Raw genomic sequence first — 15,184 nt, 5'->3', positions numbered from 1 at the left:
TTGTGCTCAGGTCCTGCTTGTGGACTTCTCATGGCACCTGTTTAGCCATTACATGTCCAGGCACATATAGAATCATAGAATCATAGAATCATAGAGTTGGAAGAGACCACAAGGGCCATCGAGTCCAACCCCCTGCCAAGCAGGAAACACCATCAGAGCACTCCTGACATATGGTTGTCAAGCCTCTGCTTAAAGACCTCCAAAGAAGGAGACTCCACCACACTCCTTGGCAGCAAATTCCACTGTCAAACAGCTCTTACTGTCAGGAAGTTCTTCCTAATGTTTAGGTGGAATCTTCTTTCTTGTAGTTTGAATCCATTGCTCCATGTCCGCTTCTCTGGAGCAGCAGAAAACAACCTTTCTCCCTCCTCTATGTGACATCCTTTTATATATTTGAACATGGCTATCATATCACCCCTTAACCTCCTCTTCTCCAGGCTAAACATGTCCAGCTCCCTTAGCCGTTCCTCATAAGTACCTCATATTGCCTGCAGCACGGTGAGGGGCTAACCATAGAATATAGGTTTTGGCCAACGCATTGGCTATGTGTACACTATCAAATAACCCAACTGCTGGTTGATAAGGAAGGTGGAGTTGACCCTTGGTTTGGGGGTTTCCCCTAACATGCACCAGGTGATACAATCACACCTGGGCCGTCATTGGGCAGGGTGCTATGGCCCATCATACCCTGTGTGAACTCTTGGACAGAGATATCCCTCCTGGATCCCTTTAACAGGGATCAGCTAAGGATCCATCCCAATGCCTTATATGCCAAAGTTGTGGCATTTGATATGAGGCAGGCAAAAAACCCCAGCAGATTGGCCAGTTTTTCTGCTGGAAAACAATTCTTCTTAACCCCAAATACAGCAATCAAATAAACCATATCAAGGTTCTAAGACCAGCCTGCCACTGAGAAAGAGAAGATGGAAACAAAATATCAGTTAGGGAAACGTAAGGAAAGCGGAACAAACTGTTGTATGAATGCAGCCTTGTGCTATTCTCTGCTATATCCTGGAAAGTGCCTTCCAAATTTTCTGTTGCTGTTTCAAAACTCAAGATCTGTCAAGTTATTTCAGAAAGCAATATAAATATTACCTTGCAATTCAAATAAATGCTGGCATTCATTTGCCTCCCAAATATTCAAGACAGATTAAGCATAAATATTTCATCACGAGATTTTGGAAGCATCCCCAGTTTTTCACAGCAAATGGAATTTGTAGCCAATCACAGCAAATATGATTCAGTTGGTCTTGCACTGAGGAGACTAATTAAGACCCTTGTGGGTGAACTGGGTAGCCCTGGTCAAACTTCACTTTCTCACAGAAAATGTGGACATGAGAGGTCTGTCATAGATGCTGATTATGAGTGTGAAATTCATTTAAAATTAATCTATTGCTGTACTTACCCAGGTTGATTTTGTACATTTAGCTATTTGAATTCTTCCAGAATCTGGGACCGGTGAAAAATTATTAAGACCCATCCAATACTGAAAACAAACTGAAGGAATGGTAGCAGCAAACAGAAGTTTGTTCTCCAGGAAATGCCATAAAAATATTAAGAAAATATCTTTGAGAAAATGAGGAGGAAAAGGGTGGTGGTGGTAGTGGGTTTTTTTAATTTCCTCAGGAAGGAGCAGATGCTATGAAAGGAATGTAACATATTTCTCAGCTGGCAAAAATCACATTATAAATGGGTTGAATGCTCAGAGGCAGTTATCATTCTCTGAAATGCATTATCTGGCAAAAATGCATTGACTAAAAGGATTTATTAAAATAGATGTTTACCTCCCTTTTTGTAAATGATAGATATTCCCACAGATAGAAACTAAACTATTAAGCTCCTTGGTATTTTCTCCCCATTTTAATTTGAAAGCTAGCTAAGAATTATTCTTATTTAAATGAAATTGGCGAGGGAGCTTCCAATTCCACAAAGGCCAATTTCTTAAGTCAGTGACCTCTTGTTTTCTAATTAGTCTTTCCTCACATCTGTACTCTTTCTTTTCTTTTCTTTTTTTTAAAAAAGGGAGCTGAATGTCTCCTTTTAGATTTTTTTATTTTTTATTTTAACTTCGAGACTAGAGCTGGGATGCTACTGAGTTCTGTATTCCAGGAGCTAATTGAACATTGGTTTGAATCCTAAGGTAACTTTTCTTAAGGAGTTCCATCAAAGTTTCTGGTCCTTTCCTCCCCTATGGCTGCCTAAGGACCTGCTGCAAAAATGTGGTGATGCACGCTGACTGGGGAGTGAACCTGAAATTGACAGTTATTTCTATCCCTGGTATACAGTGGTACCTCGGGTTAAGTACTTAATTCGTTCCAGAGGTCCGTACTTAACCTGAAACTGTTCTTAACCTGAAGCACCACTTTAGCTAATGGGGCCTCCTGCTGCTGCCGCACCGCCAGAGCACGATTTCTGTTCTCATCCTGAAGCAAAATTTCTGGGTTAGCGGAGTCTGTAACCTGAAGCGTATGTAACCCGAGGTACCACTGTACATATAATCTCCCACTGATTGTAGTTTCTGCCTTCGTTGGAAAGCTGAGCTGGACTGCTTTTGACTGAAACAGACTTTAATGTCCCCCCTCCAGAATTCAAGAATCTGGTGCCTGGTATTGGAGGGTGAGCAAGAGAATGATGAGAGCTGACAGCTTTAGGAAAAGGGCGACAGTTAACTAATCTTCTTCACTGAACCTAAGGGGAAATGTGAAGAACTGCCTTACTTAAACATGGAAGCTTTAAAGCCTTTTTGTATGACTTCATGTATGAAATGGAATCAGAACAACAGAGTGTGCATCATTTCTGAATGGTTCTGAGCTATGGTGGAGAGTGTTTTCTCAGCTTCCAGAGCGGGCGTACCTGAGCAGCCCGGGAGGCAGGACAGAGAAGGCAATGTGAGGAGGACACAGCAAGGGAACCATGCACCCTTCCAGTCAGCCCAGGGGAGGTGCCCTCATCTGCCAGAACCCAGCAGAAGAGAGGGGTTAGACAAACGTCTAGGAGACCCAACAATGAAGACTGTTGTGCTTGTCCACACTTCCTTTTCCAGGTCCAGTTGTGTCAGGGACTCGGCAGAGAAGGAATGGTGGAGAATGCCTCCCCAGCCTGACCCTTCCAGAGAAGAAGACAATTCAGAGTTACAACAGGGGTTTAAAGGTGATCACAGCTCAATGGCAGACGAGGGGGAGGGGGAGCTGGGAAATAATGGGAGAGGAGGAAGAAGAAGCACCGGGGGGGGGGCTGATGGACACAGTGGGACTTCCTCTCCCAGAACCCAGCAACCATTGAAAGTAGGAGAGCAGAGTGCTCAAAGGCAGAGGGCACTTCTCAGCACCCGTAGCGATGACCCATGAATGGAGAGAGGGAGGGGGTGGAGACTCACTCGGGGCAATGCCATTATTCAAGAAGCTGCATTTCCAAGACTCTCTCTGTGAATATTGAATAAAAAGCTGTTGGTAAGAACTTTTCCTTGTCTTATCCATTCCTGGCGACCTGCTGTGGGGGTTGGATCCACTACCGCTTGACAAGGTGTGAGCAGCGGTTTCTTTTTTTGACCCAATCCTTTCCTCAGGAAAATCCATGTTCTACCGCTGAATTGGAGCAAACAGTGTGGATGAGCTCTGAGATTCCCTTTGAAGTATACTGAGGCAGCTTGGAGACCAAAAGTATCTGGAGGGCCACAGGTTGTCCACTGTGCTCTATGAAATCATCTTTAAAACATCAGAAATATGCAGAAATGTGCTGCAACCAGCTGGTGGGTGGCTCAGCACATAGGAAAATGATACGGTTCAGAAACAAAGTGATTTGTGCGCCCCTCAAGAGCCCATCCTGCTGGTGTGACTTTTCCTCCAAATCCTGTCAGGGGAGAAGGAGTCCTCCTGAGCGGTTTGGTCATTCAGAGCCTTTGCATCTAAGAATAAAATAGTTTTGAAGATTGCTGTACAACCAATACTGATTCATTTGCTCAGGAACAGCAGTGCTATTCTGTGAGTTGGTCACACAACCCATAGGGAGAAACAGACCTCTTTGCCAACGAGCAAATGTTTTGGTATGCAGCCTCACTGAAAGCAGAGCAATAATTCATTCCAAACATGACATTGTGAGGCAGGATTATAAAAATGGCAAGGTAAACACTAGAATATTAAAAACCCATTATCAAAATCACAGTTGAGTGTGATTTCTCATTTCCTATAATAGTTTACTTGGCTTCATTGTTTTTGTAATAAGAGAGAGAGAGAGAGAGAGAGAGAGAGAGAGAGAGAGAGAGAGATGCTTGCTTTTCATTTAATGGCATTGCTTTCTGTTAGAACTCTGTATTACCAGCTTATCTGCATGTGAAATGTGGGGTGGAGAAAGATTTAAATTATTCAAAATTCCAAATAAGCTGCCAGCAATAATTCACTCTAAGTTCTTGATCAGTAACTGGAAAGCAGGCAAGAAAAGAAAAGCCATCCTCTTGCTGAATATTTTACACTCCATCTGCATAGATATTGGTAAAATAAAATGAAATAAAGGCACACAAAAACTTTTATCTAGTACTGATAAAATATGCCACCATCCTTTTTGATTAACATGACAGATTCTCCAGAATGCTACAGAGGGTCTGATACAACCAAAAGAACAACTCACTCATCTTGGTGATTTGGGTTTTTGTTTAAGTACATCCAGACCATATATATATATATATGTATGTATGTGTGTGTAGCTATCAAGGAATAAATATTCAGTGAGACTCCTTCTTGGCATCTGTCTGTCTCAAGAGACAATGGTATAGGCTACAACAGCAGCCCAGATCCTGTTAGCCCAAAGATGGAAAGAAGAACAGTTACCAAAAATAGAAGAATGGCAAATAAAATTTATGGACTATACAGAAATGGCAAAACTGATGGCAAAACTCAGAGACTCTGACAATGAGAAGTTTAAAAAAGAATGGGGGAAATGTATTGTGTATGTGCAGAAATACAACAAGGTGGCACATTGGCAGGTTTAGATTAAGCACTTGTAAGTAGAAAGGAAATAGAGAATGTAAAGGTGTAACCAGTGGATAAAAATGATTTTTAAAAATGCAGAGAATGATTCAGGTAGGTAGCCGTGTTGGTCTGACACAGTCTATATATACATACATGCATACATACATACATACATACATATTTGTCCAGTAGCACCTTAGAGACCAACTAAATTTGTTCTGGGTATAAGCTTTCATGTGCATGCCTGGTGGTAGGGAGCTGAACTTTACCAGGAGTGTGCCAGAAATTTTAAATGTGCTGTTCTGTATTAGAACCTGTGAGAACTAAAAACAAAACAAAACAAAAACTAACAATAAAATGTAAAGGGCCTTGGGAGGGGGTATCACAGCAGGGAACTCATAGCAGCAGGGAGGTTATAAACAAATTTTGGGTTCACAAAAAACCTCCTCAGGGGACGTATATAGCCCAAGGACCGTGAGTTAGCCACTCCTGTTTTTAAGCATAACAGACTTCACAAAATTTAAGGGGCTCAAGAAATAGGGCAAAATTGTCTGGATCCAGTGTTTCTGAGGAAGGCCTCATTTGAAGTTAGTGGCTAATTAGTAACAGTGATTTTAAAAGACATTTCTTAGGGGAGAGGATTTTAACATCTCTAGTTTGTCTTCATTGCTCCAAATTAGTATTCCATATACTTTTTTTAAAAAAATAGGACAAATTGGGGGGGGGGGTTGTAAGCTTCTGTCATCTCCTTGTAATACAGTGGTACCTTGGGTTACAGATGCTTCAGGTTACAGACGCTTCAGGTTACAGACTCCGCTAACCCAGAAATAGTACCTCGGGTTAAGAACTTTGCTTCATGATGAGAACAGAAATTGTGCTCTGGTGACGCAGCGGCAGTGGGAGGCCCCATTAGCTAAGGTGGTACCTCAGGTTAAGAACAGTTTCAGGTTAAGAATGGACTTCCAGAACAAATTAAGTTCTTAACCCGAGGTACCACTGTACTTGGGCCATTTTCTTTAATCAGAACAAGTTCAGTGTTCATTGTCTGATCATTTTCACAAAGTAACACTTGCTTATTCATTTCACTGTGCTCCTCAGGTCTCCAGATTCAAAGTATAATGTCACTCCTAACAACTCTGACACATTGTAATCCTTTCAAATGTCAAATGCCTTTTTTTAAAAAAATACCCTAGGAACTTGACTAATGTGGAATGGCTTTTTTCGTAAATGCTATACCTTATTGCCCTTTGAAGGTACAAGATTTATTCATTTCCTTTCTGTGGCAGAATGCAAATTCTTCATCTTAATTGCAATAAGATTTTGGCTTCAGATACCTTGGCTAACTCTATGTTTCCTATACAGTGGTACCTCGGGTTAAGTACTTAATTCGTTCTGGAGGTCCGTACCTAACCTGAAACTGTTCTTAACCAGAAGCACCACTTTAGCTAATGGGGCCTCCTGCTGCTGCCGTGCCACCGGAGCACGATTTCTGTTCTCATCCTGAAGCAAAGTTCTTAACCTGAAGCACTATTTCTGGGTTAGCGGAGTCTGTAAACTGAAGCGTATGTAACCTGAAGTGTATGTAACCCGAGGTACCACTGTATCTGCCAAGTGCCCCATCCAGCCACACACTCACACACTCACACAAAATCAGTAGTCTCAGTATAGATTCTCGTGCAAAATCTTATGTACGTGGTGAGTTGAATTGATATTCTTTTTTTACAAACAAAATGATGCATTCAAAGGACTCACTGAATTTGATGGGGTGCTGCTGATTTTTGTGTTCCCCTCTGTCAAGTTTCAAAGATTTAGATTGAATCCAAGGAAATAATTATACAAGCAGAACATCTTCCACTTACACAATAGAACTTCCCTTCTCTCTTCTCCCTCAAAAATTTTCCAACCCACTGGAACAGATTTGGGACAGGCAGGGAAATGTGAGGGAGAAGAAGTTCCATTGTGTGTGTGGAAATTGTTCTACTTGTACAATTTCATTAAGCCTGTCAGGGTTAACCTAGGTAAAGGTAAAGGTAAAAGACCCCTGACAGTCAAGTCCAGTCGCAGACGACTCTGGGGTTGCGGTGCTCATCTCGCTTTATAGGCCAAGGGAGCTGGTGTTTGTCCACCGACAGTTTTTCCGGGTCATGTGGGCAGCATGACTAAGCCACTTCTGGTGCAACAGAACACTGAAACCAGAGCAGTGCCATTTGCCTTCCCACCACAGCAGTACCAATGTATCTACTTGCACTTTTGGGTGAGCTTTCAAACTGCTAGGTTGACAGGAGCTGGGATCGAGCAATGGGAGCTCACCCCATTGCAGGGATTTGAACTACCAACCTTCTGATCAGCAAGCCCAAGAGGCTCAGTGGTTTAGACCACAGCACCACCTGCGTCCCACTAGGGTTAACCTAGACTTTACCCTAAATAAGTGGTCGTCAGCCCAAGTTCTCCCACAACCACTAAATGGAAACCATGTGACTAGCTCTCTGTTCCTCATCATAATGCACTTTCACTCATCCCACTCAGTGAGTGTACATTGGGGCATGATTGACAAGGCAAAATCAGAGTGGAGCATGACAGGTAGGGACAGTCACCCTTCTTCTGCACATTTATTTTATTTACAAGGCATGTGAGAAAGGAGCTTATGGTGTCCAAAATCCTGGTCAGGTTCTACTGAATGTGATGAAGATAGAGGCACTAGATAGGCAGACTCTGTTTTTGGTTTGGTTTTGGTTTTTAGGGAACAGCCATGTCTGGTTTGGCCCAAAGAAATGGGATGAAAGATTAGAGGCAGCACTGCAGTTTGGGGTTGACAACTCATGTCTAGGAGTTAAAAATTAAATGCTTTCAACATTCAAAGCACAACCAGGAATCCACTTGTGCTGCCTGAAGGTAACCTCATTATTTCCCCTTCCACACTAGCCAAGGCTGTTGTCAATTTTTTAATCACAAAGCATTCTTCAATTTATAATGGAGTGGCTTCATAGGGGCTGGGATCAAAAGGCTTCAGGTCCTCTTTCTACCACATCCCAATATATTCCCCCAAATGTATTTTGAATGTCAAGGAACTATCCAGAGCTGCATGCAATTCACTGTAAGAGTACAAATTTTGAAGTTGAAAAACACCAAAGTCACATGAGCAAAGTCCTCTAGATGTGAATACCTGAGTCTTTTGAAATGCAAGTGGAATTCGGAGAGGGCTATGGTTCAGTAATAAATCACCTCCTTTGCATGCAAAAGTCCCAGGTTTAATCCCTGGCATTTACAGGCAGATCCGGAGTGGATTCCTGTCTCAATCTCTGTCAATCAGTGTTTGCAATACTGAGGTAGATGGCCCAATAGACTTTCAGTAAGGCAGCCTTCTGTGTTCCTAACCCAGTTTTAACAGGAGTCAAACATTATCAGAATATCTTCTATGTAGCAGTTTGGTTCCACTTTTTCTTCTATGCAAAGCATCCTTTAGGACAGGGGTCAGCAACCTTTTTCAGATGTGGGCCGGTCCACCGTCCCTCAGACCATGTGGTGGGCCGGACTATATATATATATATTTTTTTTGGGGGGGGGGAATGAACAAATTCCTATGCCCCACAAATAACCCAGAGATGCATTTTAAATAAAAGGACACATTCTACTCATGTAAAAATACACTGATTCCCAGACCGTCCGTGGGCCAGATTGAGAAGGTGATTGGGCTGCAACCGGCCCACGGGCCTTAGGTTGCCTACCCCTACTTTAGGAAGACAAGCAAGAGGGACAAGTTGAATGCGAAAATGAAACAAAACCTGCAAAACCTCTCTCTCTCTGTGTGTGTGTGTGTGTAACTCTGGGATTTTCCATTCCGAACGTGTAATTTTTTTGGGGGGGGGGGTCAAATAAATAAATAATAGCACACTCAGCCCTTTATAATCACACTGAAAATGAAACAATTGTTGAATATGTCGTTACAAATGTTGTGATCAAATCATCATGGAAAAGAAATCTGTGGCCCTCCCGGTGTGGTTGCATTCTGACTCCCACTCATGCAAATGTCCGTGGATGATGGAAGCTGTACTTCATCAGCTATCTGGAGGATCACAGGTTCTGTATCCCTGTTATACAGCACATCAAACAACAGTCTTTTCTTTATCACCCACCTAATCTCGCCAGTTTGGCTACAATCCAGCCAAAGTAAAGCACTTCTCGGACCCATTATCTCAGGGGAAGAGTTAGTCTGGCCTCTTTATACTAGAAGGACCTTAAAGTGCTCGGCTTGGCCTGCTTCCCACCTATAAAGTCTAATGATTAGATACAGGGCTACCAACTTGAATAAAATATTGGGGGATCCAGGTAAGCCCCACCCCACATAATTGATCCTGTGATGTGGTGCACGCACGCCATTTGAATGACAATGCCAATCAACTGGAGAGGGGGCTCAAATATTTTTGAGGGGGTAAAAATGTGAGATTTTGACCAGCTTCGGCCCATCTGAAGCTGATACAGGCTCGTCTTATCTTGAGCCCAAGCAGAGTAGTCCACACAGCAGAAGGATAAGCAGTATGTGCCACATTCTTAACTTTATTTCCACTCTATGTTGAGAGAATACAAACATGCATCTTGCCTCTGTGAGAGCAGAGAAGCAACTGTCTCTCTAACAAAGAAACCGAGAGAACAGTGAAAAACAGGAAACCAGTGTACGTCACATCCAGTCTCCCATTCCCATGGGAATCCAACAGTAACTTGGACTGTGGAATGCAAAACAATGTCTTGTGACTGCAGTTGCTGCTCAGTGAGGGAAATAGAAACCAACAGAAGACCCGTTGGCCCCTAGGAGTTGGGTCCTATGATTAGGTAAGTTCACTAGCTGGTGAGTTAACATAGGAACTTAGACATGCAAAGCATGTGTTTTATCATCAAGCTATGGAACCACCTAGTTTCATCACAGCAAACAAATGCAGCTCAGAAAAAAACAACAACACTTGGAAATGCATTGCAATTGATTGTGGCAGAAGCCTCAGGCTATACACACAGGAGACATGCAACCATTTGACAAAATAAATAGTAAGTAGTTCCAAAACTAGCAGCCTCAGAAGTCTACAGGTTGGCCTTTTTAGTAGCTGGAAGAACTTGTAATTCTTTTGACTCAGACACCATATGCAAGGCTTCCTGTAACACTGGGGCCCTTCCTGTGACACTGGCAAGCTGCTGGGTGCATTTTACAGATTTACTTGACAGCCCACTGGCCCTGAGAAAAGATAAGTTTTAGTTTGGACAGTGGTAGACAATGCAAAGATGCAGGATGTACTTCCTTCTAACATCGTAGCTTTCTTGCCCAATAGGTATCAGTCCACCTGACATGTGTAATTCGTTGGTTGAAGTGGGAGCAGCAGCCAGAGAAGTCTCCAGGCTATTGGAAACTATATGGCTAGGAAAGGAGGGCTGGAAAATCAAGTTGTTCAGAAAACAGAGAGGAAGGACAAAGGGGGGATATGAAGGAGGTGAAGTGGGAGAGGAAATGAGTTAGAGCAGAGGTAGTCAATGTGGTGCCATCCAGATGATGGTCAGCTGTTGTTGTTGTTGTTTAGTCGTTTAGTCATGTCTGACTCTTCATGACCCCATGGACCAGAGCACGCCAGGCACTCCTGTCTTCCACTGCCTCCTGCAGTTTGGTCAGACTCATGCTGGTAGCTTCGAGAACACTGTCCAACCATCTTGTCCTCTGTCGTCCCCTTCTCCTTGTGCCCTCCATCTTTCCCAACATCAGGGTCTTTTCCAGGGAGTCTTCTCTTCTCATGAGGTGGCCAAAGTATTGGAGCCTCAGCTTCAGGATCTGTCCTTCCAGTGAGCACGCAGGGCTGATTTCCTTAAGAATGGATAGGTTTGATCTTCTTGCAGTCCATGGGACTCCCAAGAGACTCCTCCAGCATCATAATTCAAAAGCATCAATTCTTCAGTGATCAGCCTTCTTTGTGGTACCATAAAGATGGTCAGCTACAGTTCCAATAATCCATGAACATTGTCTCTGCTAGCTGGGGCCGATGGGAATTTCAGTCCAGCACTGGACATCACATTGGCTAGAGAGAAGGGCATCACATTGGCTAGAGAGAAGGGATCTGTATTGTCAAGAGCTAAGGTACCAATATTTCAGGGGTGGAAACTTGTGGCCCTCCAGATGAACGCCAACTGCTATCAGCTCCAGCCAAGATAGCCCCATCCAATGATAAGGGTTGTAGCTCCATAACTCCTGTGGAATTGAGGGTCCCCCATCCCTAATGTATTGTTTTCAAATATTGCTTTGCCAGCAGGCCTCTAGATTTAACTGAATTTCAGAGCAAAGCAAGAGGGACGCCAAATGATGTGCTATGGGAGACACACACTGCTCCAGCAGTGCTTTATTTATAAGCCAAAGGAAAGGTTACCAGTATCTTTTAATTAATTCCTTACTCTTTTAGAACCACCATAGTCCAAGTTTGCTTTCTGTGCCTTCCCATCCCTGACTTTCTCCTCCTACTGCTCTACCATTTCTTGGCTCCTGTTCCGACTTCTTCCCCAGTTCTGCACATTTAATTATCGGCAGGACTGATGGGGTTTTACAAATAGTATCTTTCTTGACAGTGCTCCATATCTTCTTGGGTCAGTCAGGTCACTCCTAATTCATTGCTGGCTTTAAAAAAAAAAAGAAGAAATGATTTACTTGTCTCCAGCTGAAAGCTTTCTAGAAATCTAATCAAAAGGCCACAGTCTCAAGAGCTTCATATGATGCTGTAGCTTTAAAATCCCAAACTCCCTTTCCAATAGGCTACCTAAAGTGAGCCATATAAATGCTGTGTAACTGTATTTAGGCTGGGTCTTATTGCTCTTGGTCCACATAATATCTGCTAAAGTGCTTTCAGCAGAGGCGAGTTGAAAAATCATAGCAATTTCTAAATTTAGGAACCAAAGAAATTTTTGAAATTTCTCTGCATTAGAAGAGGGGTTTCCTCTTCATTAGAAATTGTGAATTGCCAGTAGTATGTGCCTATGAGTCTATAGTTTGTTGTTTGAGGTTCATGTGTTGCATCAGCACCTATCATAGTTGGACAATTGTTGGGGACCCACTGAAATCGACACCAGCCTTCCCATCTTTAAAAAGTTCATTTTAAAAATAAATAAATGACCCAGAACTAAGTATGTCCCATCATTCCCAAAGGGATTTGCAGTAGGCGCACTCAGAGCACACAGTGGTAAGAATCCTAATCTTAATCCTAATAATCATAATTTATTTATATGATGCCCCAGCCGCTCTGGGCAGCTCCTAACAAACAACAACAACAACAACAGTAAAAACACAACACAACATCACACTAAAGACTTCCCTGAATGGGGCTGCCTTCAAATGTCTTTTAAACACCAAACAAATGGTTTATCTGGTTGGCATCTGCTGGGAGGACGTTCCACAGGGTGGGTGCAACTACTGAAAAGGCCCTCTGCCTGGTTCCCAGCAACCTCACCTCTCACAATAAGGGAACCACCAGAAAGCCCTCAGAGCTGAATCTCAGTGTCCAGGCTGGATGATGGAGATGCTCCACTTTTGAGAAATGGAGGCAGCACACAACTCTCGGAAGTGAATCCATAATCCAATCTGCTTCATGAGCTGCCCAGAACAAATCAGGCAAATATGCTTTGGAGTCTGATTTTGACAAACTCTTCCCCCATTCCTGGGCCTGTGGCGATCACACAGGGTCCCCGGACGTTTCACCGTCTATTGATCCCTGTGCCACCACTTTATTTCTCGCTGCCACCACCCAGGCCCTACCTGGTACAATACTGAGTCCAGTCAGGTTTAAATTGGAACATAAACTTCTGTTTATTTATTGCAGTTTAACTAGCATGTGGTTTCATAAGCGGTATCGGTCAATTACAATTATAGGGTGCCTATCCAGACCTATAACTTCAGTTACCTGCTCTCCCTCACTAAACCACCTCTCAGATATTTACTTGTCTTCCTAGCTCCTAACTGTTCCTGACTCAGCTTATTTTGCTACACTAACTCAACCTACCCACAGACTCTATTCCAAAACACCCACTCCAACCAACCTCCCAATGAACTCCTCCCTTGGCCCCTCCCAGAGCTGGTTTTATACTCCCTCTGACTCCACCCCCCTGGGTCATGATTGGGTAACCTGTTTAACTATTTCACCTCCATCACTCTCATATGTTAACGTCACAGGGCCCCAGAAGGTTCCTCACAGTGGTAGATTTAGGGCCGTACAAGCTGCATGTGTTCGTACCAGATCCAAACTTTGCTCAGCAGTAGGGCTTCTGTTTTGCTGTTTTTCGAGAGCCAGTGTGGTGTAGTGGTTAAGAGCGGTGGACTCGTAATCTGGTGAACCAGGTTCGCATCTTCGCTCCTCCACATGCAGCTGCTGGGTGACCTTGGGCCAGTCACACTTCTTTGAAGTCTCTCAGCCCCACTCACCTCACAGAGTGTTTGTTGTGGGGGAGGAAGGGAAAGGAGAATGTTAGCCGCTTTGAGACTCCTTAAAGGGAGTGAAAGGTCCCTTTGGTCAAAGCCAAACTCTTCTTCTTCTTCCTAATCCTGATAGAGGGAAAACTAGCCTTTAAAAGTCTTCCATGCTGGGCTGCTCTGTCACATAACTGAGCTGAACAGGCTTAGGATTCAACCTAAGTTCACCTTCTCTGGTCCAGCCATGCATGGTCCTGGAATGCCTTTTTTTCATACTTACATTGGCCTTGGCCAGCTGAGCCCCAGTTAAGACAGGATGAGCAAGTTATGCTAGGGCTGACATTTTCCCAGACATTACCGGGATTTCGAAGGTGAATTTCTTGTAAAAAAATGCTTTTTGAAATATGGCAACCCTAAGTTCTGTTTGTATATCTTTGGCAAGCTGAGAATCAGCCATCTGAGCTCTAGATCTACTGTATCTTAAGCTCTCATCCTTTCAAATCTTGCCATAGGATTTCCCCATATTGGATTGAATTTTATTAGTAAGCTGTGGAATGTTTATATATTGCACTCTGTTTGTATATTTTGTCTGTTTTTATTTACGCTCATGAATAATCGGCTTGAATTTAGAAGAAGGAGCATGCAAAATACATAAATAATAAGCAAGATGCTCCTTCCAGGAGTATTATGGGATTGCTGTCGTTTTTTAAAAAAGAAAAACAATGCTATCTTGCACTTAATAGGAAGCAATCTGTTCTGATTAAACTTTAAAATGATCACAGAACACAATATGTCATCAGGCAATTCAAATTGAAGCCATTTTAAAATCACCATGGCAATTAGATTCTTGCAGCCTCCAATACCACTCTTTTAAGTAGAAGGTCACTCGGAGCTTCCACTGTAAGCCTTGGTTTTTGCGCTTTATTATTCAATTGTTAAAGGTGGGGAGGAGTGTATCTGTGGAACTGACACACTAGGTTACACTCCGAGTCCTTGATTAATCTTTTAATGAGTTATAAAGGAAGACTGCCTGATTCTGATTGCACAAGAAGGTATAGTGTGCAGAGTTCATTCACCTTGCATTATTACAACTTAAGAGAAACAGGCTTCCAAAGGCATAATGGAAGCATTTGCCAATAGTATTTCATAGTAAAATATAAGTACCTATATCAATAGACCAGTGAGGCTGGACAATTGTTCTCAAAATGACCATAACAGATTCATGGGGTATGTAATGAGAGATGGTAGAAATAAACGGGGAGCACAATAGGAAATAAAACTTTGGGATCAGAATACTTGTGTAGAGGGAGCAGGGAATGCACCCACCTTGGACTGTCTCACTTCCAATAAGATCCTACACTGAGTATGGTGAGATTTACTCCTATTTATTTAGTCCATTCATAATTTGTCATTCTTCAATCACAGAATTCATGGTAGCATACATGTATTTCCCTAGGAGTCTGCCATCCAGGCAGTCTGCCATCAAGACCTGCTAGCTTCAGCAAGGTTACACCATTGTGTGTCTTCTGTTAAGTTGAGGGTGAACATATCAGACAACACAGTGATTCTTCAGACAGCTCTTGTTTGTTCACAGGCCAGAACAGAACTGAACTGAAGCATTCAGCCAACCTGCATATATAGAGCTCCCCTACAAAGCAACAGTAACAACTTTCTGTAACTATCCAATCACTGAACGTCACTTTCAATTCCTTATTTGCATATGTGGACCTGAGTGAAAACTATCTACAGTTTCCCTCTACTGGCCCAGGGTGAGAACTTCAGTACATAACACCTTCAG

At 42.9% G+C, this 15,184-nt stretch overlaps 1 long non-coding RNA gene across 1 annotated transcript in view; it reads right to left on the bottom strand.

Annotated features, from left to right (window-relative positions):
* Nucleotides 1-3,230: 3,230 nt before the first annotated feature.
* LOC310714394 overlaps nt 3,231-15,184 on the bottom strand; it is a 29,202-nt gene continuing 17,248 nt past the window's right edge. The window contains exons 4-5 of the long non-coding RNA XR_014529696.1: nt 4,624-4,789; nt 3,231-3,904 (exon numbers count right to left, since the gene is read on the bottom strand). This is a non-coding gene — a long non-coding RNA (uncharacterized lncRNA). The remainder of the gene's footprint in view (nt 3,905-4,623; nt 4,790-15,184) is intronic.

Source organism: Podarcis liolepis (assembly GCF_965112155.1).
Source record: "Podarcis liolepis genome assembly, chromosome: 8".
Lineage (NCBI taxonomy): Eukaryota > Metazoa > Chordata > Lepidosauria > Squamata > Lacertidae > Podarcis > Podarcis liolepis.
This window is presented reverse-complemented; position numbering and strand designations above follow the sequence as displayed.